Source organism: Acanthochromis polyacanthus, chromosome 21 (genome assembly GCF_021347895.1).
Source record: "Acanthochromis polyacanthus isolate Apoly-LR-REF ecotype Palm Island chromosome 21, KAUST_Apoly_ChrSc, whole genome shotgun sequence".
Lineage (NCBI taxonomy): Eukaryota > Metazoa > Chordata > Actinopteri > Pomacentridae > Acanthochromis > Acanthochromis polyacanthus.
The window spans coordinates 6364797-6391208 of NC_067133.1; the positions used below are offsets into that span (position 1 = coordinate 6364797).

At 41.2% G+C, this 26412-nt stretch overlaps 1 protein-coding gene across 2 annotated transcripts in view; it reads right to left on the minus strand.

Moving 5' to 3' along the window:
• Positions 1–25727, minus strand: part of LOC110959866 (junction plakoglobin-like) — a 123126-nt gene extending 97399 nt beyond the window's left edge. Inside the window, exon 1 of one of the 2 annotated variants that reach the window (XM_051941390.1) lies at positions 25491–25727. The gene's annotated coding sequence lies outside the window, so the exon portion shown is untranslated. The remainder of the gene's footprint in view (positions 1–25490) is intronic. The other variant, XM_051941392.1, reaches the window with a different exon arrangement.
• Positions 25728–26412: the final 685 nt, after the last annotated feature.

The following is a 26412-nucleotide window of genomic DNA, read 5'->3' on the forward strand; positions in this document are numbered from 1 at the left end:
GGACAGTACATGGCCGGTGGGCTGGCACAGATACAGCAAATATAGGGTAGACCAGGACAGGAGAGCATGTGCACACCGAGGCACACACACACACACACACACACTCACTGTTCATAAGAGTGTGTGCATCCAAGAGGCATGGTGTACGCATGTGTGTGTGTTTGCTTGTCAGCAGTACGGGTAGACGCTTCCGTGCTTGCGGTACACGGTGCAAGTAAGTGTACTCTAATGGTGGCTTGTTTGTGTTTACATGTGTGTGCATGTGACACGCTTGACTACAGAGAAGAAAAGGCGAAGCTCTGAGACAGAAACGATAAGAGCTAAGCTGAAAAAGTGGGGAGAAAAGAGAAAAAAAGGACACATGCAAGGGAGGGAGGAAATGAGGGATGAAGAAGAAATTCTTATGAGGATGGAAGGAAAGGATAATGTGTGTGTGTGTGTGTGTGTGTGTGTGTGTGTGTGTGTGTGTGTGTGTGTGTGTGTGTGTGTGTGTGTGTGTGTGTGTGTGTGTGTGTGTGTAAGGTAAAGTCTGCTACCTATCGGCTTATTATCATGCAGACTGTTGACTGGTGTACAGCTGCCTTCAGTGTCTCTCTCTCACACACACACACCAGTAGACGCTAGCAGAGAACAAGCGAGCATTGTGAAGAGAGCATTCTCAAAATCTGCCCAATTTTAATCACTCCTTCTATCCTTCCCTTTCTCTTGCCTGCTCTTTCTCTCTCTCTCACACACACACACACACAGATACATGCACCAATACACACACACCTGAGGCTCAGACCTGCTGGGGTTCACCATGGCAACGAGCTAAGATAGCACTCTCTGTTGTTCGGGGATAATTTTCTCAGTGGAAAGATTACAGAAAATTCAGTCGGTCAGCAGAGTCACAGGTTTAGTCCTATGTCAACCCACTGCGAAAATGTCTTTGCGCGTGGCACAATGTGTTTCGTCAGCATGGATTTTTTCCTGTAATGCCACAAACATATCAGGCAATGTCAAAAGCAGAACATTAGATGTTCTCAGATGTCTGTATTTGGGTGGATTAATGGTGCCTGCTCTGGTTATCCCAGAAAGTTTTTAAGGAGAGACAGCAGCAGAACTGTGACAGCATGCTGGAGGTGTGTAGAGACTGAGTGAAGGATTTTAGTTGGTACAGACAGACCTAATGAACTCTTAAGGCCCTATTTTAATGGTGACCAGCGCAAGACCACTCAGACTGTTTGGTCTCCAAAGCCATTCTGGCATTTAAACAACATTATACTGTAATGTAAAGAGTAAAATCCCTCTGGTTCTGTAAATCCATGTACAGTGGTAGACCTGCTTGCATAAACAACCAACGGCAATGTGGATTTCTTTTTATGTTGTAACTGTTTTGTTGTGGAGCAGTGGGAATGGACATAAAAGAACAAAGGTTATAACACAACAAAAAGGTTAGGACTATATTTATTCGTTGTTATTTAAATCAGAAAATCAGACGTTTTCAAATGCATTCACTTCTTGCCAAGGTGGCTTGCATTTTCCCCAATTATTACAAAAGATAACAGTTAACTGTTAACCTGTGAATAACTTAGCTAACATAACTGAGGGTCCTTTCTTGTTCCATAAATTAGCTTATTGGGTGAATCCGAATAGCTTCGGTTGAAAACAACTTGACTTCTCTTTTTAGTTTTAAAGATATTTTCAAAGGCCCACCCCACGACTCACATGCTTCGAGGTGTGACTGATTGCGGGACTAATCTAATAACTAGTGTCACAGACCCCTGAGAGGGTCTAAGACATTACTTATCAGGTAGTTATAATGCAGTCTTGGTTCTCTCATGATTTGAGAGTTTTACAGCCATTCACATCTCGAGGGTTGTAAGTCTTAGGCCATTAATGAGCACTGACACATTAGCCATGTGAGACACTCAATGGGACTCTTGGATAGGAGGTCAAATCCCTTCAAAAGCAAAAAGAAAAGTCCACTTAAGCTCTTAGGATTACAATGACCAGGATGACTGAGAATCTACACAGATATATTATTCATGAGGAGTAATTTGTCACCACAAAACTAACATGACTGATTGGAGCAAAGTAGATTATACAGACAGACATTTTTAAATAGTATTCATTTACAAGTGTACCCTTTTTTGGTGAAATGTGAGGTCTTTGAGAGCTTTTCTGGCTGTTGGCTGAGACTGGTTTCAGTAATAACTGGTGATAAAGTCTACAGCCACGCCATTACCCAAAGTAAAAGTTAAATAAGCAGACAAAGACAAGATGTTTGTATCTTACTCTGCCTCTTTAACCTAAATTAGCAAGTCAGGATTAGTCTTTTGTAACTTAACATTACCATAAACTGACAAGAGCAACTGAAGCAAAGTCAATTAGGCAACATGGTTATAAATGTTCAAGTGTCTCTATTGTTTTATTTACAGGTTTGCGCTCTGTGCTGTGCTGATAGCAACACTGGAGATGCCCTTTGGAGCCTTTTTATTGTGGTTGCCATCATAATGTTGGAAATATCAATTGCTAATGAGAAAAGACGAATTAAAATGAGCAAATAGTAGCAGCTTCAGCTTTGTTGAATCTGAGAATGGTCTGCAATAAAATGAGCAAATATAAACATTAGTTGTACGGACACAGATAAGATAAAGAAACTGGCAATTTAACCAAAGACTCTACACTTGCTTTAATGTTGACACAGTACCATTAAATCAGCAGCTTGTCGTGTCTACTGTTAAAAGACCAACATGTCTCAGTATGCTTGTGCCATTCACAGCTGATGATTGCATTCGTAGACGAACTGTGTTGCGGTAACTCGTAAGACGGCGACACAATTTGTGTGAAAACAATGTATTGTGTGCAAAGACTGCAAAATAAACAGCAACTTGGCTAATTCTCGATTCGAGTGTATTTGCACACTTGTCCTTGCAGTTTTCAGGCACACAGAAGCACAAGCAGCCAAGTAAACACAGCATTAGTTGTAAACCTACTCAAATGGATGCTGTGATTTGTTAAGTTGAGGAATGCAAACATGCATCTCCCAGTTTGCTCAGCTTTTGTGAGCAGTTAGATGGCACATAATATCCTATGTCTTCAGACAGCCCTGCACAGACAATGCAAGCTGTAGGCGGTGACACCAATTAGGACAATGCATTTTTAAAATGATGATGATTATGGCAAGCCTACAACTTGGCGACAATACACAAACTAACATTAAAGTATCACTGTCCTTGGTAGAGTGAGCTAATAGTTGTTTGAGATATCTAATCATTTTAATGCTGGCTTACATTTTTAGACAGATTTTCTACCTCCCAGGAAGCCATTTGTTTTAATTTGTTTCATTAAGACCCAAGACACATTTTGTTGTAATGAATGGAGATTCAGTGATTTGAATTTGGCTGATTATTCATCATCTTCTCTGTAGGTCCATTTAGATGTGTCTGCATATTAGTAACTCCCTGGCACTCAGCTGCCAGACTGTAAGAGTTGCACCGTCTTATCTGATCTTATAAATGCGAGGGATTTTTACATCTATTACTATAGCAGCTGTCCACAGATATTTCGTACTACATAAAAAAAAGTTCTCCTGCAGTTCATTAAAACTCTGCAGCACCAGAAGACAGCAGGACACTGATGATAAATTTGTAGCCTCTGGAGACATGAAGACATGCTGCAGAGTGCAATGACAGTATGCACAACTATCCATGTGTTTACCTTTATTAAATTACAGGCAAATGACAGCAGCTCATTACACAATAACCACATACAAACCTACACGGCAGAGTGCAATTATAATTCTACCAAGTAATGCAGCCAAGATCAAGAGTCCTTAATCCTTCATGCTTCACAGCATTATGTCTAGCTTTTAAATGATTTTTTTTGTGGTTCATGTTTTATTCTTAAAAGGCATTTCTGTGAAAATTCTTCTAAATTGCCTTCACGTTGAAGCAGGACGTGACCATTTAGAACAGGGGTAGTCAACTGAAATTCAAAGACGTCCAATCAGAGAAAATGTATCAAAGCAGAGGTCCGGAACATCGTAAAGTCTAACTTGAATTAGTGTGATATATGTTGTTATAACTTCGTAGTTTTATTAGCATCTGCATGTAATCAATAAGGGCTGAACAGTGGATGGTGGTTAGCACTTTCGCCTTGCAGCAAGAAGGTCCCCAGTTCACGTCTCGGCTTTCCCTTTCCACATGGAGGGTGGGTTTTATCCGGATACTCTGCCTTCACCCCGAGTCAGATGGGATAGACTCCAGCCCCCCTGCCACCTTAATGAGGATTAAGCAGTGTATAGGATGGATGGATGTAATCAAATAAATTCAGTACAATTCAAAAACATTTTGACAACATTAATAAAGAACCTGTGATATAACTGTACATCTTAAAATAAAGCGCAGAACTGGAAAAACTAATAAATGAATGACCTGAACTAACTTAAATGCATCTTTAACATGTAAAGAATTTCACACTTTTACATTTTTTTCCTGTCTTTTATCACTCCCTTATATCCCTGCTGCTTAATAATGGGAGAACTGAGCTGCAGCTTGTCCTGCCAGTATTTTGAATCGCAGCCTGAATGGTGTCAGGGTCATTCTCAAACACATTTGGAGTTCATTGGTCAGTCTGAAACGATATTAATTTTGATTATGTTCATAGCTGAGAGATCTTCTTCCTCTCTGTGTCGCTTTATTTATGTTTCTTTTTTGTCTGACCTCTTATTGTCGGTCTCTCGCCTCTCCTCTGAACGTGATGTTTAGCACCTGCCATGCGTAGATTTTACTGGCTGAGTGGTGTCACATGGGATTGTAAAACTCGTACGTAACTGGTCTGTGTGTTTCCTGAGCTGATAATCAATGCCATAAACACTGTAAAAGCTGCATCGATAAAGTAGAAGTGGCCCGTCAAATTTTAAATCCCATGACAGTTTACTGATTACAGGTCCGAGTCTGTATGAGACGGCATCTACGTCCGGATCCGGACCGCAGTCGCCCAGTTAGTGACCCCTGAATATGAAATATAGTAGAATGACAACTGAAATACTCAAATTGAGATTGCTGTCATGTAAATTGAGATTACTGTAATATCCCCTTGACAGCCATCAGGTCACATTCTGCAGCTCTGGGTGGTCTCACCAATCACGTTCTTCTTCTTGAAGCCCATCAGCCATTTTTGCCGCAGTATTTACTGTTCCTCTGTGCATGCATTCCCCAGACAAGCATCATGCAGATTCCACAATCCTTCCTCAAAACAAACCACCCCCGAAACCTCCTAAAGCCTCAGTCCTGCTTTGTCAACAAATTTTACTGGTAAATATATTGATCTAGCTAAACTACTCCTTTCCTCTCTTGGCCAACTTTCTTAACCAACAATGACTGATGGCCATAAAAGTGATGTTATTATACGCTCTAAAGTCTGCTCATTTAAAGACCAGAGTACGCTCATGCATTCTCTCCTTACAGAGACATCATCTGCTCAGCTTTTCCAGCTCAGAGAGACGAGTTGGATAGCTACATGACTCTGGTTCTCAACCTAGAACTCCATTTTGGAGGCTGAGATGTTTAGCATTCTTACATTAAGCTTGCCTCCATCAATTCAATAAAGACCAGGAGTCGTACTGCGGCACCTCTGATGCACATTCAGCTTTAATATGTCACATAAGTAGATCATCAAGTTACCCAGCCACCACATGCTTCTACTTCTGCTCTCATTTTAGCACAGACATGCCAGCAATACCCCCCCTCTATCTCCCACATCAACAATCTTCTGCTCTCATTCCTGAGAGAATGATTCCAGTTTTGTATCTTCCACACCAGCATCAGTCCTCTACTTTCATCCCTAGCATTGATAGAGCAACGCCACTAACCTCTACCCCAGCGTCTACAACCCTCTGCTTACATACAGCAGGATGCCAACATGTTTGCTTCTTCTGCAGTGGCGATACTCTTAAGCTGTTTGCTCTCACAACCCTGGAAACATGATGGAGTCACGTCTGCTACAACTAACATCAACTTTGCACTCAGAAATCCCCCAGCCCTGGACTTTTCACATCAAGCTCCATCAGATGGTTTCTACCCAGCTTCCCTAAATGCTGCTATCTTCAGTTTGCAATTACAGATAGAGAGGCAGCGGATCCTCTGTAAGCCAGAGAAGTAAAGAAAAGTTTAATGACTCCGATATCAACAATCTTCAGCCCTTGCATTCCCATGAGCCCAGCACTCTCCATCCCTCTTTTCAATAATGTTTGTGTCACGGGGGCATCAGAGAACCCAGTGGAGCAGGCAGGCTCTGGGAATCCAGGGCCAGGTGAGTGTTTCGCCAATGCAGATCTGCTAGGAAGCAACGGCTCGGAGACTGACAGGAATACACGGGTATGACTGTCGATAATCTAGCAGAGAGTGGATGACTGAACTGGGTCTTTACAGAGAGATGATTACCAACAGATGAGAAAGGGAGACTGAGGGACAGACAGATCAAGACAGATGCAGAAAGAGGAAGAAAGAGGGAGAGAGGTCTTTAGGAACCTCTCACTACAAACCAGAAAATCTCTTTTCGTTACCAAGACTGGTATTGTCACAATCCGATCCTGGTTCCACCCACAAGCAAGTCCTGACCACAACCAGACTCTCGCTTCAATCTATTCTATGGCTCTCCATCTGCTCCGAGAGCTTTCAACTGAGGGGTTCCTCAACACCTAGTCAGAGCCATGGGCTGCTGGTCGTACAAATCATATCAGCTATACATCCCCCCCAACCCTTAAGACTTACATCATGCCCAGCCTTCACTTCTTCCACCAACTTAACTATCATTTGAATTCAATAAACGGTCATAGTTCTAATTGATGGTGTGGTCCTAGCTCATGAGATGGAAATAAAAATGTGTTTAGTTTAAGTTCAGGAGCAAGACCACACCTCAATCACTCCCATTTCTGTAATTTGCCTTCACACTTATTTTCACTGCTCCTCATGCTCCACCCTCCTCCCTTTACTTCTCCACACTCTTCCTCTCTCCTTCATTTGCTAGGCTACTGTAATGATATTGTCATTATGTGATTCCAGAGACCTGGATGTGGTGAGGTCACACCTGATCAATGGCTTTCATGGCAAGTGGGACATCCATATCTGGACAGTCATATTTTTAAGATCCTGTAATATGTTGACTCTGCTTACCGTTTCCTTTCTTATTATAAATATGGGCCACGTATGTCTTATTTTCTGTTTTATTTGTCAAATATACAAGCAAAGACCAGCAGAAAGCTGTGTCTGCGTTGTTAGAACCAGTGCTCCAGACTAACTTTTTACATTGACTGCACTGATGCGCCAAGGATAATCTTTTTGTCTTTTTCGTAAGGGTGAGGTAGGACTTGTGCCGATGTTCATGCAGGAAATTGTGCCATTTAGAGAGGACGAGTGTAACCCTGGTTCAGTTTTCTGAAGCTGCAATTTACAAATGTCCCTAAAACACCTTATATGCAATTTCTATTAATGTTCCTTAAACACTACACATGAACAAATAGGGTTAGGGGTTTTCACTGGCACACTGTTGTGACCAGTGAAAATACTTGTTGTATGTGGAACGAAAAAGATTGCACTTTGGAGCCCCAGATAGGATATGGAAGACATGTAGCTGAAACCAACCCTATTTTCATGTCTAGCATGGCATAATTAAAGTATGCATAACCTAAAAAAATAACTATAATGTATGAATGTCCTCAATCATAATTCAGTAAAACAGAAAATATAACTCACATCGAAGAGCTGGTTTTAAGCCTGAAGAATAGAAGAAAAGTATACTGAGAAGCTAGATTGGGAATAGACCACGATTGTGAATATATAGAATGATATATTAAAAAAGTGAATTCAATAAGATTGTGCAGACAAGTGAGATGCTGGTCCAATTTCTATTCTGAGAATATCCTCTGAGGTATCAGTTTAATCCACTGATTGGCATGTTCTATACTGTAGGTAGCTATGTGGTGTTGTACTTTTGACAGTACAGAACAGAGGGGCCAGAGGGATCACAGCAGAGCGGCGGACCAACCAACCGTGATGCACTTATCATATTATCAAGTTCTTGGCGGAATTAAAATGGTTGAGAAGAGAGTAAAATGAAAGCAAGGCAGACCGTCTGTATTTGCAAATGTGGTGAGACCGTGTGTGTGTGTGTGTGTGTGTGTGTGTGTGTGTGTGTGTGTGTGTGTGTGGGTGCGTTTGCGGATGTGTGTGTGTGGATGTGTGTCCTGGTGAGCACATATGATTTGCATGCGTCTGATGTCGCTCTGCTTCAACTGGCCTCAATACCCTACTGGGCCCTAAGGTGCAATCACTCATGCACACAGACACACTCAGTCCCATACACATACTTAAAGTGGCAGAGACATGCACATATTGGCATAGGATAACACACACACGCTGACGCACTCAGAACCCCAGACACGCAGCCCTGATGCAGCCTGTCAGTTCATTACAGAGCATGTGTGTGAATCACTCTCACCCAATCAGTGCACTCTGCGCTCCGGAGATGAACCTCCTGGCAATTAATATATTATTACGCTTGAAATGAATATAAACCTGTGATGCTTGCATCCCGTAATGCTATACCTTCTTGACTGATCAATAGTCAGGGCTCTCCCTGTCACCAGGGAACAGTCAGCCAGTGGGAAATCGTAGCTAGCAAGGATGCGTCCGCAAACCCTCCCATTATTTATTGATGCCTTCACTAAACATCGTATCAAGACATGCCACAATGATGGATGATTGTTTTAGTTCAAACATAAATGCAGTCTTACCCATTGAAAAAAAAAAGTCTGCTTTAAAAGGGGTAATATGTTTAACTCTTTTCTCTAAAAAGCGGAATATATTACCAACACTTACAAGGAACCAGGACCAAGCAGGTGAAGGGTCAGAGTTACATAATCTGACATTTACTCTGAAACTAGAGAGAAAATTACAGTGAAGGTCTGATGAATAATAACGACGAGGCTGACGGGTGGAGGGGTTTTGCTCATCGGATGATTCATCCAACTGCAGAGAGGGACGAAACAAACTTCGGTTTATACCTAACGCCAAATACCAGTCATCCCACTTGGAGCTGGTTGTGGAGACATGGTTACCTTTTTGTCCTCAGTGAAGCGTGATGCAGGATGTTAGGAATGGCAACACGCAGGATGTGTTTTGTTAAGAGTATCACTTAAGATGGATTTTCTAAGTGTTTCTTCATCAACTTCATGTACAAAGTCATTTCTGCACCGCTGCAGTTATGGTAAAGTGGCATTACTTCAGCCATCATTTCATGTTGTCACTTTCGTTTGGCAGTCATTTATGAACAAGAAACTTTATTAAACTAACAATCCATGTCATAAACATTTGAAGTACTAAGTCAAGTTGGAAAAAAGCTAATTCTCTAAGGCCATTAAAAGGCTTGTTTTGACATATACCAATTGAATTCATCCATATGACCTTCAGATTTTCATGTCCAGTATTTTTATGAGCACACGTGACAAATAGGATTTATTATTAATATTAGCAGTAGTAGTAGTAGTAGTAGTATCAACAAATTAACACAACAGGGGCGTGGAAATTCCATGCTGATTAGAATTTAGTTGAAATATTAGTGAGACAAGTTTTTAATATTTATTTTTGAAACTGTTGCATTACTTGAGTAAAAAAAATGGAATAATTGATAAATTTGTTATTTCATAAAGAACTAATGGAAACAGTCTTTTAGGATGATCAATGAAAAAATAAATTAATAAGTGCAGTGCCGATTATAGTAACAAAAGCAGACGCTAATTTGAGCTTCAACTGCTAGCCTTTAGAATATTACTAAAGGCCAAGCGCCATGTTCTGAACAGGAATATCTTGAACAGCCAATGTGCGAGTACACACACTGATGAGGTGAAACATCGTGCCCACCCCTGGCTGATACGCTGTTGATCCTCCATATGACACTAGAACAACTGCAATCCAACAAGACCTGGACTCTACTAGACCTTTGAAGATGTCAAGTGGTATCTGGCACCAAGATGTTAGCACCATATCCTTTAAGCCCTGGAAATTGCAAGTTGGAGCCAGTACAGATCAGACTCGTTGATCTCCCAACCTCCTGCCTCCAGTTAAAAGTTTGTCTCTTCTCAGAACACGACTGGTAGGTTACCGAGCCCAACAAGCTTTGCTTTTTCAAAGGAAAGAGTCATAACTTTCAAAAAGTGAAGGGTGTTCCTAGTATGTCCAGAATCTGAACCAAAAACTCGCACCGAAACACATCAGACGTCTCATTATGGTTATCGACATTTAAACACAGAACAGCAGAGGTACAACTGTACATTTATTTGTCACAAGTAGCCTGTCACAAAATGTTTGGTTTGATGTGAGACTTCTGCTCAATACATCCTATGACACAGATCACACCATAAAAACTCACAAGTCTCAGTTACACCTTCAATATGTTGGCAGTACCCAGTTGTGTATCAACAATGGCATGGGGATGAGGTGAGCCCTAAAACATGGGAAGACACTCTCTGAGTTGGTCGAGTTTTTGGATCCTATGGGTTTGACAGGTGTATATAAGAGGTTAAAGTCAGCTGTATGCAAGATATGAAATATACATTATGAGCGAATGGATGAACACCTATAAATGTTTCGTACAAATGACATAAATGACAACAACATACTGAAATGGATAATAGCTATATGAATTTAACCCTCCCGTTTTAAAGTTATATATATATATATATATATATATATATATATATAGATATATATATAAATTCACCGTGAAAACTTCCACATTTTCAAAATTCTTTTAGGAAATTTTTGAACATTTTTTGGTGGAAAAAAAGCAAATAAAAAAATGTTTAAGAACATTCAGAAAAAAATCTACCAAAATCCAGTGAATTTTTCTGTCAAATTTGGGGATTTTTTACATTAAAAAATATTAAAGTTTTAAGGGAAACCTTTCAGGAATTTTCTTCCTGAAAAATTTGCAAATTTTTATAAATTTGGGGAAATTTCTTCTGAAATTTTGGACTTTTGTCAGACAAGGCAACAACATTTTTTGGTAAGGACAACACGAGGGTTAATGCATGGCTTCAACTACCTTATATACGTGCAAGGTTGCAAAGAATTGAGGTTAGCAGGTTTGTTGGAAAGACTAAGCATGCATTTCAGGTTAATCCAGCCATCACTTTTACTGCAGTGATTTCACAGGCACACACACATTCTATCTCTCTTCCTCTCTGTCTCACATGCACCATTTTATAACTCTAGAGAAACAATGTCTCCATTCCAGTCACTATAGCTGTCATTTATCGCCCACATTCATAATCATACACAAATGGATGCATTCATGTCCTGCTTTCATCCAAGGTGCTTTACAGTTTGCCTCTTAGTCACACACACAGTCCAGCACCGATGGCACAGAGGAACCATGCAAGGAGCTGACCCGACCTGAGCGTATTAAACTTCAGTGTCTTGACACTTGCAAGACAGCTAAAAACGCTAAAAACCTACAATTAGTGAATTAGTGGAAGAGGCACTCTATCTTCTGAGCCACAGCTGCAGTCTGTAGCAGTTCTTTCATCTACTCTTCAGTGAAAAATACACATCAGATACAAAATACATACATTCCCGTGAGACCCAGACTCCCACACAAATGCACAGTCTCTCCAACAACCGCACATTTAATCCATAGATAAGCATTGCAAACGTTTCATTCACAACACTAGTTTCACTTTAGATGTTTTAAACTTTGCTCCACATAAACACACACACTCACAGAGGGGCTTCCTGTCTGTTATCAGGGCTGAGGGAGGCTGTGAATCAGTGTGTGTCCTCCCAGACTTGGCTGTGCTGCACACAGTATCTGGCTTCTCTGAGATTCTGTTGTCTTGCCAAGCTGGAAATTGGCACTAACCTCACCTTAAATTTGTTCTGATGTTTCACTCGGTGATAACACTTTCATTTTTCAATACTTTGAGCTGGTTATGCAGCTATCCCCAATGCAAACTCACACATTATCACTTAGATGCCTCTTGTCTGGTCCTGGTACACTTCGTGTCTTTTCTTGCACAGTAATCACTAATGACCGTAACATGTTTGCGATCAGAATGGATCGAGCCATTTTCTAATTAATTAGTCTCATCTTTATTGAACCTAAGCCTAGGTGATGTGGGAGAGCACAGTTTGTGGCAGGATGCAAATAAGACTGAAGCGATTCCTCAAGTTATTGGAGTAATTCGATAACCAAAATTCCCCGAGGCAAAATTCTATAAATCAATCCTTTAATCAACTACATACTAGACCCCTGGTTACGAAGCGGTGGACTGCAGTTCAAGTCCGGACCCAGACTTCATCCTATAATTACCACAACCTATAATGAATAAATTAAAAGGGATTTTAAATTTGACAGGATGCTTTCATTTTTACTAGCGCAGTTTTTCTAGAGTTTACGGCATTTAGCAGATCAAAAGCTGAACTACGAAGCAAGTCCTCAGTCACGTTCAAAGTTTTTCCAATTTTCCGGACTGGCTGACCTTCAGTGCTTAAAGTAATGATAGACTGTCATTTCTCTTCCCTTAGCTGACTGCTTCTTCCACAATATGGATTCGAACAGTTGTCAAATTGGACTGTCAACTGTGTACCAAACTGACATCTGCACAACTCAACTGATGGTCTCAACCCCATTAAGAAGGCAAGAAATTCCACAAATTAACCTTGACAAGGAGCACCTGTGAAGTGAAAACCATTTCAAGTGACCATCTCACTGAGAGAATGCCAACGGTTTGCAAAGCTGTCATCAAAGCAGAGGGGGGCTGCTTTGAGGAATCGAAAATATGAAACCCATTTAGAGTTATTTCACAATTGTTTGTTTGCTACACAATTCCATATATTTCGCTTCATAGTTTTGATGTCTTCAACATGCATCTACAATGTAGAAAGTAGTAAAAATTAAGAAAAAACATTGAATGAGAAGGTGTGTCCAAAATTCTGACTGGTAGTGTGCATCGTCACAATCTGTCTCAGAGCGATAAGAGAGAGAAAACAGTTAAACTAAAAGGTAAAAAATCATCCAAACTCAAAGCAAGGTCAATGTGAGGAAGGCAGAAATGATGAGAGGATCACACACTCAAAAACACACACATTCACATTCACACACACTCAAACATGCCTTCACACATTGCTGCTGAGTATAGATTTAGGACTGGCATCTCTACAACCACTGCATTGATTTTCATGTCAGTCAGTAAAATATCCTTTGGCCATTTACTCATTCTGCCTGTCCGCGGTGAGAAATAACATTCTCTGTCAAAGCCACCGGTCTCATGCCTAGTGTACACACCTAACATCGAACAACTCGCAGATGGAAAATGAAACAGATTGCTTTTCCTTGACAAACATTTGGACACGATGGTTCAGATTCTGCATCAGCTCTTCCCATACCACTGCTCCACTGCTTGAAGCCCAGTTTGATTTGCATTAGCCAGAACTTAGTTACTCTCCGGTACAGTACCGGCAAACAAATATTTCTCACTAAACTGCAGCATGTGTTTCCTAAGGGACCTAAGCATGTGTTTAATGCATTAGTGCCTTATTAAACACTAGCAAAGGCTTACTGAATGTTCTGAAACCTTCATTGTTAACGTGTCTTGTTCAACACCTCCTACAGTGACATAGTGCCGCCACCACCTGGAGGCATGTTAAGGCAGGTCATCTTTATTTATATGCAACATTCAAAACAACATGAGTTGGCCTAAAAGCTTTCTGTTTCAGATAGAAGACTATATTTACAGTCAACTCAGAGCACATTGCATGTTGTTGAGAGAAGCCCAATAATTCCCTTTGCGCACGCCAATGGCAACACAGGCCAAGTACATACAGTTGTCACTCCTTTCCCTTTTGCTAGCTGAGGTCATAAAGCCTTTGCTAAAGTTAGCCTGGATAAAACAACCCAAGGCCATGTTCAAACAGGCTTCAGCATAAAGTAGTATCATGCATTTCAACTACTGAGGAGTGCCAATGCAAAGAACAAACAAAAAAGTTTAATTGGGCCGAAATTTAAATCATCTGGCAACTCGCTGTGTGTCACAATAATCAACTGGATACAAGTGGATCTCTGTCTTTTGACTGGAAATCTGAAATGAAGGATTTTAGAGGTTGAGAGACAGTATGATGGAATGTGAGTTTGACTGATCCATAGTAATGTAGATAGACAGCTGAGCCTGAAGGTAAGATTCGGGAAAGTTGATCTTCCAGGCCTCACAGTCATGAGTTTATTACATCACTGAGAAAGCATTGTGTTGTAGCTTAAGAAGAAGAGATAAGGAAATCCAACATACAGAAGTCGTTGAAGCAGTTTAAGGCACTGAATGAGGATAACATTATTAGAAAATTTGATTTAACCATAAGGATAGGAAGAGACTTCTTGAAGAGTGTCTCTGCTGGAAAATATTTATAGTGTTGTTTTTCTGTTATAATTTAAAAGGGGTGCTCCAAACAGCTGACTAGATACTTTCTGGATGTGAGTAAAGATAAGAAGGAAAGCTAAATGTTCAGTAGAACATCTTCTTTGCAATGTACCATTTAGTCAAGCAATAATAATTGACATGGGCCAAACTACGAAAACTACACTGAAGAGCGAAAACATTTTGACCCGCTGATTAATAGTCTTGGTCCTTTGTGTACCTCCAAATATCAAAGTTTTTTTTACCTTATTCAAATGTCCATACGGTATTTTCTAAATGCTGGAAGGCCCATCATCAGGGAAATGAGTGAACACCATGGCTGAACATTTCTGCCTTGAAACTACACGGTACCGATGACAGTCTCAAAAACAGTTTCGCATATAGCAGCACTAAAGAACCAATCTTCAGCTGGATTTAAACTTACACCACTGAAACAAAATTTCAGCATCACAGACATGGCAGAATGAATGATCTGTGCAATATTTTGAGCTTAAAACCTGAAATACACACTCAGGGGACATGCGAGACTTGATAGAAAGGGGTATCATATGGGCTTTAGTTTCGGTAAGTTAGAGCTGCCAGGGATCAGACTCGTTCCAGTACATTCCCTAAACATCCTCTCGCTGATTTATGCTTTCTTCCTCTTAAGAAAACTGTCTGCTGCCCCGGAGCTTCCCACCTTCAGATTCAGTCGTCTGGCATAATCATCTGGTCTTTGTCAAAGTTGCCTCACATCGTCCCATCTGCCAATTTTTCTCCCACATCCAGCATGCTGTTCCTAAGAACCGACTGTTCACTTACTTTACCAATATATCCCAGACATTGATATGCTAGTATAAAGCATAATGCATATTCAAAAGCAAATGAGTCTCTTCAGCTGCAAGTGGCCGTGATGTTTTGGCTCATTGGCATAACTTGCTATTATGTCTAAAGCAATATTAGGCAACTATATATATAGTATCTTTAGCTTTTCTCCATCTGTGCTTCCACATGCAATTCAAAAATCTTGGATTTTATGCACTGACCAGTGTTTTCTAGCAGTAAGGCTCATCAAACTCAATTTATTTTCCCAACACTTTGCAATTTAAGAATCACCAAAGTTCGTTATAACTGATACTTTGTAAAGCCGGTGGTCCACTAATCTAATCTAGTGTTACTTAAGTACATAAATGTAAATGTGACAGCAGTGCCTATGGGGATCAGCTCCGACATGTCTAACACTAATACGGCAGAAATGGCTAATGAGCTAGCCTTCCTAATCTTCATTTAAGTGCTCCTTCGTTCAGCTGGCAATTGGAAGGTAATGTCTAATGTCTGCCTCATTTAACAGCTGAACTGTTCGAGCGGTGATGGGAATGAAGATTAGGGGAGAAGATGTGAAGCAGAAAGGTTACAGAATAAACACGTAGCTGCTTTTCTTCTTAAGATTGGTAGCATGGCATGGGATACAAGCTGTGTGGAGTTTGCATGTTCTTACTGCGCCTGCTCAAGCTTTGTTCAGGTGTAGCGGCCACCTTCCACGGTTCAAGCTAAGACAACTCTTGAAATTGCTGAATGTGAGTGTCTGCTTGTCTGTCTCTGTGACCTGACAAGGATATACTCTACAGGATTGCCGGTATACATTAAATGGTAATTGGTCCACAGCTGTATAGCATCTTTGAATCTGAGCTCCATTCCACAGATCTCTTTACAATGTGATTTTTATTCACTCCTTCGCACACACCTACACGCCAGTGGTGGCAGAGCTGCCGTGGAAGATGTTCAGTGACATCGGGACAAACATGTGCATTGAGATTTGGCGTCTATAGATGCTTCAGCATGTGGGGAAGCTTTGCAATTAATGGACAACCAACTGTACCACCTGAGCCGTGACAGTTCATGTTGAGTAGTTTGTAATAGCCAGTTGTAAATACATAGAACTGGAACAATGTCAACTGATGTTAAAAAGCATCTGAGGTCACATAAACAAGCTATAAATATGCATAAGAATGCATTCTCAAATTCGTTCCTTTCTTGATAGTTCCTCCCAACGACAAAACACAATCTATAATTTATGCAACCAAATCCAAACCTGTTTGTAACCTCTGTTGTTTCAAAAAAATGTTTGCTGCAAACGGCCCCATAGCTGCAGGATCACCAGTGCGGAAAATATACTGTTCTTCTGCTGTCAAATCATCCTGGGAGCGTGTGTGTGTGTTTGTGTGAAACCCCTCTCTGTCCCTCGATAACCACTCCCCACAAGCATTTACTGTAAACAGGAAATAAATAAATAAGAATGTGTTCTTACACAGCTTGTCTGGATGAATAATAGTCGTGTTAGGCAACTTAACAGGCATATATTCCCGTCGGGTATCTATTGTTTCTAAATAAATGCGTACCTCCCTCATTTAAGAGGGGCTTCAGCTAATAAAGAAATGTTTAAAGGAATCCTATGGAAACATTTAAGGCAAATCTATTTCACTCCGAGTGTCCAAAAAGGTGAAGCATGCAGTCTGGGGAAGAGAAAGGATAGCCGCTGAACTTATGGTCAACAGATGTCAAAGGTCATTTTCATTTGGGATTTTGTCGCCCTCGCAAGTTCTGTGGTGTTGCCTCTTGTTTTTCTTCTATATTCCCATGTAACAGGAGGAGCTGTCAGTTGTTTTCAAGAACGAGTGGTCAGGAAATGTTTGGGAAAAGGATGAATCCACAGTGAATCCAAGTAAACCTCATTAGGGCCTCTGTAAGTTTGATCACAATATGGTCACATAAATGCACCAGCAAGCCAAGACTAAGAGTCTACTGCCACTCTAGTTTCTCTATTATACCGTAATGCTCAGACAGAAGCATGTCTTACAACTAGGGATGTCCGATATTGGCGTTTTTGCCGATAATGTTCAACTCTCAATTTCCGATTCGGATATCAACCGATACCGATATATGTGGGCTTAGAAATAATTCCAAACCACAGACATACTGTTAGTCAGGCACAGTAAGCTTGTTACCGCAGCCACACTTTTGTTTGATGATGTGATCATTTGTGTGCCGATAAATGACGGCAAAATCCAGGTATTATTTTATCGGTTTTCATGATAGGTAAAAAAAAAAAAAAAAAAAAAAAACGATATTACATTTTTATGCCAATATCTTACATCCCTAGTTACAACAGATCCCTAGTTATTTAATCCTTGTAATTATACCTGACATGGAACTCACAAAATGTTGTTGAATTTCAATTTTAATATCTTGAGAGATAAATAATCTGTGTGCAAATAAGCCAGGTTTATACTGCGCCAGTCTTGCATCATCTGGTGTTCTGGTGCAAAGCAACAATGTACCCTCAACACAGTGATTGGGGTAAAAAATACAAATACAAAAGCTTTGTAGCATGATCTAAATCTTCATCAAAACTTGACATTTTTAGGGAGGTAGGTTGCTGCAAAATAAAGGCTGTTTTCAAACAGTAATAAGTAAATATCAGAAGGCTGACAAAACAGCCATGCGAAATGTACGGCCAGTGCCAGGTTTTTACCCACAATCTACATCGGATTAATCAGACGGACACTGAAGCAAATAGAAACTCAAACTGAGGCACAAGTCAAAATTCACATTACATTTCATTTATGTCCATCATTTTGGCTCAGGACTCCAAAAGATTACAGCCAATTCAACTCCACAACCAAGCTTGAAAATGTGTTTCATGAGACTAGCATCCCCACTCTAACTGTAACCTTCTGCAATTGCTCGCTAAGATATATTAGATTATTTATGCCTGATTATCCAAGATACAGACATAATGGTGGAGAGTTTTAATGCATTTCTATGCATTGTGACTTCTCAGTGCTGCACTATGTTGTGTGCAGTGGAACCAGATATGACTGACACTAATTATCATAAAAGCAGCCCTCTTTTTTGCTTTTTTGGAGTTTACTAAAATAACACACAGGCCTTTGTCACAAGAATGTCGTCATCTAGAAATGATATGAGAGTATTTCAAGAAGTTCTCTGCATCACGTGGAAACAGGAGGCTTTATGACCATTTTGGGGCGTAACTGTACGCCATAAAACCTTACAGTGCCTGTCCACCAAAACCCGAATGCTTAAAGCAATCAAGGAAAAAAGGGGAGGAAAGCTTTGAGCTAGAGTGCTGCTGCTCCAAGACAATCCACGCAGCACAGGTGGCGGTGGCAGATGCAGCCAAATGTAGCGTTTGAACTGTTGCCCCATGCACCTTACTCACCCCACCAGGCAGAACAAGTGGCCATCTGATTTCTACAGGTCAGATGGTCACTTGTTCCACCCATGCTGTGTGGACAGCAACCCCTAACCACACAAAAGTTACAAAAGGTGTACTCCTAAAAGACACTCAATTGCAATCTTACTCTTGTGGCACAACCCAAGTCTTTTCTTCCAGCGCGCTACAACTGTATGAAAAATTCTGGAAGAAGTATCTTTAAAAGATAAAAAAGCAAAGACCAGGATGTTCTGTCTTCATGCAAATCAGGGCGTGAAGCAAAGGGTTTTATTACCAGTTTTGTAAATTTATCCAGACTTTTATCAAATTGTATTTGTCAGACTCTTATCGGATGGTTCGCAAACAAGTTCCATGTGACTTTCTCTGTCTATTGTGTAGACAGTGTGAGAAACATTACTTATACAATACATTTGACTGCACACATACAATATCACACAAGTACAAACAGGTGTAGGAGTTAAGCAAAAGCTGCTCAAGTAAAAGTCCAAACTTCTTATTGTACACTGCAGCACAATAATCAGGCAGAGGTATCCAAAACACACAGGCAAACCCAGTGGTCAAAAACACACATGAAGCAATAGAGGTCACAAATTAAGGCGGGAAGGCTGGCATAAGGGCACAAGACAAACTGGCTAGGAACATGAGGAAATGGATGAGTGTATATACACTGGGGCAGGGAAGACAATGGCGCAAAGGCGGAACACATGATGGCGGGGCAGGTGATCAGCAGACCAAGACTGGAGAGTGTCAATACACCTGAAATGAGACAGAGGGCGAGTATGGACATGAAACAGGAAGTAGCAAAATAAAACAAGATGAACCAAAAATATGACCTAAGAGCTGGAGTTGGGTGTGACGTATAACGTGTAGAAAACACCATGTCATATAAGGCTATCACCAGTAGGTGGCTTTATGACTATAACTCAATATGATGCATTCACCAATGGACTGTTATTCTGCAAATGGTGCAATGTATATTCTAGTTACAACTTTCTGTTTCATAGAAATATGTCAAAACCTATTTAGCGAAAAGGTACATTGTCTTTTGCCTCAACCTGATCTGGCTCATTTAATATTCAGCATCTGCCTATACAGAGTCCAAATCCAAGACCATTTCCCTAGATAACACACACATCAAGCACACTGATGTTCTGGAAATCAATCTAGTCCTTGTGAATGCTTGTTAACTGAATCACTTTGTAATGCAAGAAGAAAGAAACAAAGCATTTATGCATTTAAGCTGTCCGTTAATGTTACACAGATTCCCACAAACCTTGCTGTAAAGCTCAGTAGGGGATTGTCTGAAATGTAGTGTGGATGAAAGAGATTGTCCTGTGGCTTTGCAAGCTTCAAAAGCTGGCAGAAAATTCATTGTAGATTAGCTGCAGTATCTGAGTGCACCACCAAGTGGAGCTTCTTAGTGTTTAATACTGTAGCAACCCAAGGAGGCAGGCACATGGAATATGGGAATTACGTGTCAGCAAGAAGAGAGCTTTGGAGGGGTATGGCTCGCAAAGGGACACTAGCAAAGACTTCTATGACATCTAATGCCATCTGGCCAGTGCTTGTGTGTTTCAGACAAGCCATAAACAATTAGCATTCCTATATGTAGTAGCCTTTGCAGTCCAACTCGTGTGTCCGCTGACTAAAGCAGCAAGATCAGTGCAGCTAAAATGTCCACTGTGCTAAATCTGTGCTATCAATGAATTGATTATTGAATGATAATGCTGCCGATTACTGACCCAATTTTTTTTTGTTTGCATCTCTAATGTCATGCCACAAGTTGTCCTCCCAAAGCTTCCTCCCACAGTCTAAGGTTTAATAAGGTTAAGGGATAATTCTAATTTGTCCGTAGGTGTAAATGTGAGTGTGATTGTTTGTCTTAATGTGTAGCGCTGTGATAGACTAGCGACCTGTCCATTGTGTTCCCTGCCTTCATCCTGAGTCGGCTGGGATAGACTCCAGTACCCCCGCAACCCTACAGAGGATTAAGCAGTGTACACATAAAAGTAAAGTGTCAGGGCTGTAAATGGCAAAACCTGTGCAAGGTAGCACCTGAAATTTAAAATGGCTGACTTTGAACTTTTATAAGGGGTGCAATTGAGCCATTTTGTCGTCCCATAAAACACAAAACATTTGACTGTTTGATGTGTTGGACAACTGTTGTGCATTTCCCAGCATTCCTAGTCCCTAAAAAGGCTTTTTGTTTCATGGCCAATAATGCGTCACCATGGAAACAGCTGAAGAGATTCATTATTTAGCATCATTAATTTTCTTGCTGCCATAATGCATGACTCTGTGTCACTGTTATGTCTGCGGTCATGCTATTTTGTTGTATAGCCAGTCTGTTTTCCTTCCCAGTGTTGAACGTATGACTGATGTGCATCAGGTGTGAATGTGTTTGAATGTTGGAGTGTGCAGACACAAGGTGATTGGGGAAGCAACTGCCAGATCATGAATGATTGGCCAGCGACAGTCCACAACAAAAGGACGGCTCATCTTCCTCTTTACCTAACCAGCCATGCCTGCACTAAGCATGTCAACCTGTAGCTGTTGCCATGTGGATGGCTTAGTTGGTCTGTATGTGTGTAGGGGTGGTGTGCTCTCTTTTTTATATTCAGTTTTCTTCTGTTACATTAAACAGGGAGGTAAGGTATTGCATTTTCATTTGTTGATTTTGGTGAGGTTATCTTGTTTGTTCTTCTGCTGCTTAAAGTGTTATGAATAAATATAGCTATTATCAAGTCTCTGCAATGTGTTTTTTTAGCTCCTTTGACTTGAAGAGTTGGACACTTATGTGCTGTGTCCAACTCGGTGTCCTCACAGACAGAACAGAATAACTGGAGACAAATTAAAATCTTTCCAGCATTATACCATCAGTCATGCATGGGATGAATTGGGCCTGTGCTGTGTCACTGTTAAATTCCCATCAGCGATGAATCTTTATCATCTCAGCATTTTCAAACTGAGCCTGAAGGCCAGAGTTCCATCAGCGGGAAAACAAGCTTCACCTGATGAAATGGTTAGGAAGGTGATAAATCTGCTCTCTCTCTCTCAAACACACACACACTGACACAGCACTGCTGCAGGAACCTGCTGGAGGACGGAGTGAGCGGAGTCAGTCGGACGACCAGGTGACAGCAGCTCAGACATTTTCTGAATTATGCAACAGCAATAAAAATAGACGTGAAAGGTTTTACATATTAATGGGGTCCCTTACAGGTGAGGCAGCCAGACCCCCCCATTGGTCAATGCTGATCATAAACACAGGTACATATATATAGTACAGAAGAGACAAAAAGAGCGAGAAGTACACCCAATAACATGAACCGATGCTCTCATACAAACATGCACAAGTACACATCATGGCTGATTCTCTAGCTGCTACAACTGCTTGTCACAGTCAAATATGTGTGTGTGTCTGAATGAGCACTATGGTCACTCTTCTGTGAATGTGGCGACCTTCCAACATTTATGTATCACTTTCCATACAGCACAAGTCTGAACTAAAATATATGGGATACTTTATTGCCTCCCTGGAGAATTTATTCTTAAGCAAGTGTCACTGCATTTCAAGTCCCTCTCTGCTCTTTGATTTCACCCCTAAAAACTCATTACTGTGTGTCACATATATTTTAGGGCTCATTAATATGCAAAACACAGCATATTGCAAATATATTAACATATATTGCAAGTCTTCATTTTACCTTTAACCGGTGATTTGGATGCTTCACTGGGCCATCGTGCAATTTATCCCCGACATTTAGAAATTTATTTCCATTAAATCAATCCTTTCCGACTTAGAAAGGCCGAGATGGAACTCTACACAGCTGCTCTATCAAGAAGGCGCATATCTATGAAGTTCCCGCCCTATCTCAGTTCACTCCCTTCCCATTCACAGCAGCTGGAGCACATCAGCTCACCTACGACTCTACTCGGACACTGTTGAACTGCTCTACTCCATGTCAAAGCTATAATATTGGAGGAGTTTAGCTATACGAGTATCAACCAGAATCCGATTCTGAAGATGTATAATGACACAGAAAGTCCCACCATGCAAGTTGACAGAATTGTTTCCTTTGGTTTGTTACAGACTAATAGCATGGACGTCTACATCCATGTTATTGAGATTGTTACCAGTGTCCTTCAGTTTTGAGGCAAAAACGTTCTGCAATGGATTAGACGCTAAACCATTATCTCTACACTGCTTAATGCTCATCAGGGTCGTGGGGAGGCTGGAGCCAGTTTCTGCTGACTTAACAGTGGGTTATGCTTTCCGCATGAACGTGACGCATGGAAATGAGACGCTCAAAATCCACACATGAGAATGCATGTGGCTTTTAAAATCCGTGTGGCATCTGCTCCCAAACTGCAGGCGGCAGAGTATCATAAACACGTCTACCAAGATACTGAACTAGAGTAGAAGAAGTTTGCCATCATTTACACCACTTACAACATGGTAGTTTACCAAATAGAACATTTCAGCAATAAGTTTTAATTTCACGCCATGAATTATTCATAACCGGACGGACGGATGGACAGACAGATAGATTAAACCTTTATTTATCCCACAGCGGGGAAATCTCTAATTCGCCATGTTTTCCACACATCTCTGTCTGCAGAAAAGTTTACATGTGTCTGACGCTTAAATTTTCCGCTTGAGAAGGGCCACACGACGGGATGTGGCTGCTAAAATTATGTAATTCATCCGCACAGACCTCACGGATACGTCAAGCAAAAAAACAAGCTTTAGGGTGAAGGGAAGGGACACCCTGGACAGGTCACCAGTCTATCATAGGGCTACACATAAGGCGCTTTTCCACTAGCACCTACTCGACTCGACTCAACTCGCTTCAGGTGGTTTTCCACTACAGTTGAGTACCACCTCATTGTGGGTGGAGTCGTCATAGCACGGCTGCCCGGAAGTCATTTAACGTCATTTGAAGGGGACACAAACGGAACACAACAATGGAGGACATCGAAGCAATGGTACACCTGCTGCTCGGTCTATGGTTTTTGCAAGATTCAAAGTAAAAGAACAGAGTCAGAGAAAGCACTGTCGCTGTTGCCGTTTTTTTTTTTTTTTTTAATGGCGAGTTGGGTTTTCGTGAAGGAGTCGCTCTCATGTGTCTTCACTTCCTGTCCAATCAGTGACCTGCACTCTGTAGACGTCACATTTTCAGCTTGACTGAGCTCGCTTGGAATCCCGACCGAGTAGGTACTAAAACAGTACCAGGTACTGCATCCTAATGGAAAACCTCAAAGTGGAGTTTAGCAGAGTTGGTGCTAGTGGAAAAGCGCCAATAGAGACAAACAAGTACGCTCACACTCACACCTATGGACAATTTAGAATAACCAATTAGCCTCAACATATTTTTGAACTGTGGGAAGAAGCCAATGAACCTGGAAAAAACCCACGTATGCACAAGGAGAGCATGGAAACTTCACACAGAAAGATCCCAAGCTGAGGTCAGGATGCGAACTGGGAATCTTCTAGCTACAACGCGACAGTTCTGACCACAATATAGACAAACATCATGTGGAAACGTTAACAAAGTGAAAAACTTGATTATCTCTGGACAGACACTTCCATATTCATTTTACATACACAGATATTCGCAAGCATCAGTTGATCAAAATCACAACATACTGAAACTGTTATGTAAAATGTCCTATTAAATGCATGAGAAAACAAAATGTCTTCTTTAACGCACTCATGTTTGTCCACCATGTTGAATTTAGGAAACTCTGTTCTTGTCCACTATATGTCATTTGATCAGCTGGGAAATCTTGCAATGGTTAATCCTTCAAAATGTGTTCGTGTCTGTCTTTCCATGGCAATGTCTGCATGAAGCTGTGAGCAACATTAATGGAAAAGAGACCTTAAACAGACTGATGAAGACAGCAATATTGCCTATCCCATACCTGAAAGGAGCTTTAAATATCACCGGTGACAATCACATGCCCTACTGTGCTATTTCTCTCTCGCCCTCTTGATGCATTTCTCAACCTCACCCTCAACATCTGCTGGGAATGAGACACTTCTGCTGCCCTAAGGATCACCAACAGACATGCAAAGCCAGAAAGCAATCGAGAAAAAGAGTGGGGAATTTGGGCCAGAAATGTTTAGCCTGGAAGACTTGTTTTCTAAAATAAAAATGTCAGTAAAGCTCAGGGAAGTGAACACTGAGTAAGAAAGGGGAGAGAGAAAGTATGAGAAAGAGAGAGACACAGAGAGAGAAATAGAGATAGGGAGGAATGTCATGCAGAGGGAGATTGCATGGAGACACCAGGAGACATGGAGAGCCACACCACTTTAACCCACAAACCGCACTATGTTTCCAAACAGTCTCATTGCAGTTACACAAAATGCATGCAAGCAGAAAAGCACTGCAAGAACACATTTATCTTATTTATAGACAGACATACATCATAATGTGCTCCTGTGGAAGCACGTAGCACAAACATTCCAAAAATACCCCCTTCCAAGATGCAGTTTAGATGTGAACCCGCATTAATCCAGTTAACGCGAGGCTGTATGCTGTCACTGTGGCGAACCGCCCAGCAGAGAAGCATAAGACTGACTGAAGTTTCTGTGAGACTGAGTGGATGCAGTTCACAGATGCACACACACACAAAAAAAAACGTTTGTGTTTATCGTGATGCTGTGTGATGACCATCGGCTGGGGGCAAGCCTTCACCCCCCTTTTCAATGTACCACCACATCTCTAGTTGCCGTGCGTAAAAAACGACCCCATTATCTGGTTACCGCGCGTAAAAGGATGGGTCAGCTGCTTCTGTTACCTTGTTAACTAGACAGCAGTCTGGAGCCTGTCGCAGCAGTGACGGTTTCAACTTCCCCCTTCGTTTCTCTCCTTAAATCCACAGTCCAGGTGCAGATTCGTTCCCGTGCCCTCTCTGTCTCGTTCTGTCTCCCGTTTGAGACGCTGTGCAGCACGCAGCTAGTGGGGCGGAATGAAGGCAGCGGACCGGCAGCCGCTCGGCTGCTTCAGCGTCACAGCAGTGGAGGGGGAAATGAAGAGCTCTCACTCTGATGGCGAGGGGCGTTTCCATGCTTCCCAGTCATACACAATCAGTGCTGCCATGCAGTGCAGCTCTGCTCCACAATTTCTATAATAAAAAGGGGTGGATATTAAATTTGGATTTTTATGCTTCTATATTTCAATGTAATCCGATAAAACAGCTGCACTGTTTAATGAGTTTAAACGAGCAATTCTGTGAAAAAAAATACATTTAACACTAATCCAGATCTAAATATTCCTCTGGCTTTGTTCAAAATGTTACAATTAGAAAAACTGAAATTAAATCATTAATTTAGCAAGTGTTCATTTTTTTTTATATAAGTGCAACCACCCTCCACTGTCACCTAAATAATAAAGGATCAGCCTCAACATTATGACTGCTGACAGGTAAAGTGAATAACATTGGTCATATTGGTACGATGTGGCGTTCTGCTGGAAAACCTTGGATTTTGGCATCCGTGTTGATGAGACATCCAAATGAACGTTGTCCCAGAACAAACACACTCCTTCATGCAAATTGCAATCCTAAATGTCACTGGCCCACCCCAACAGGAAAATGCACCCCACCACATCGCAAAAACACCAAACAGTCAGGAACATCTTGAGGAACATGATAGTCGCCCAAGATGTTGATTTGACCTCCAAACTTCCTAGACCCCATTCTGATCAAGCACCAACAGGAC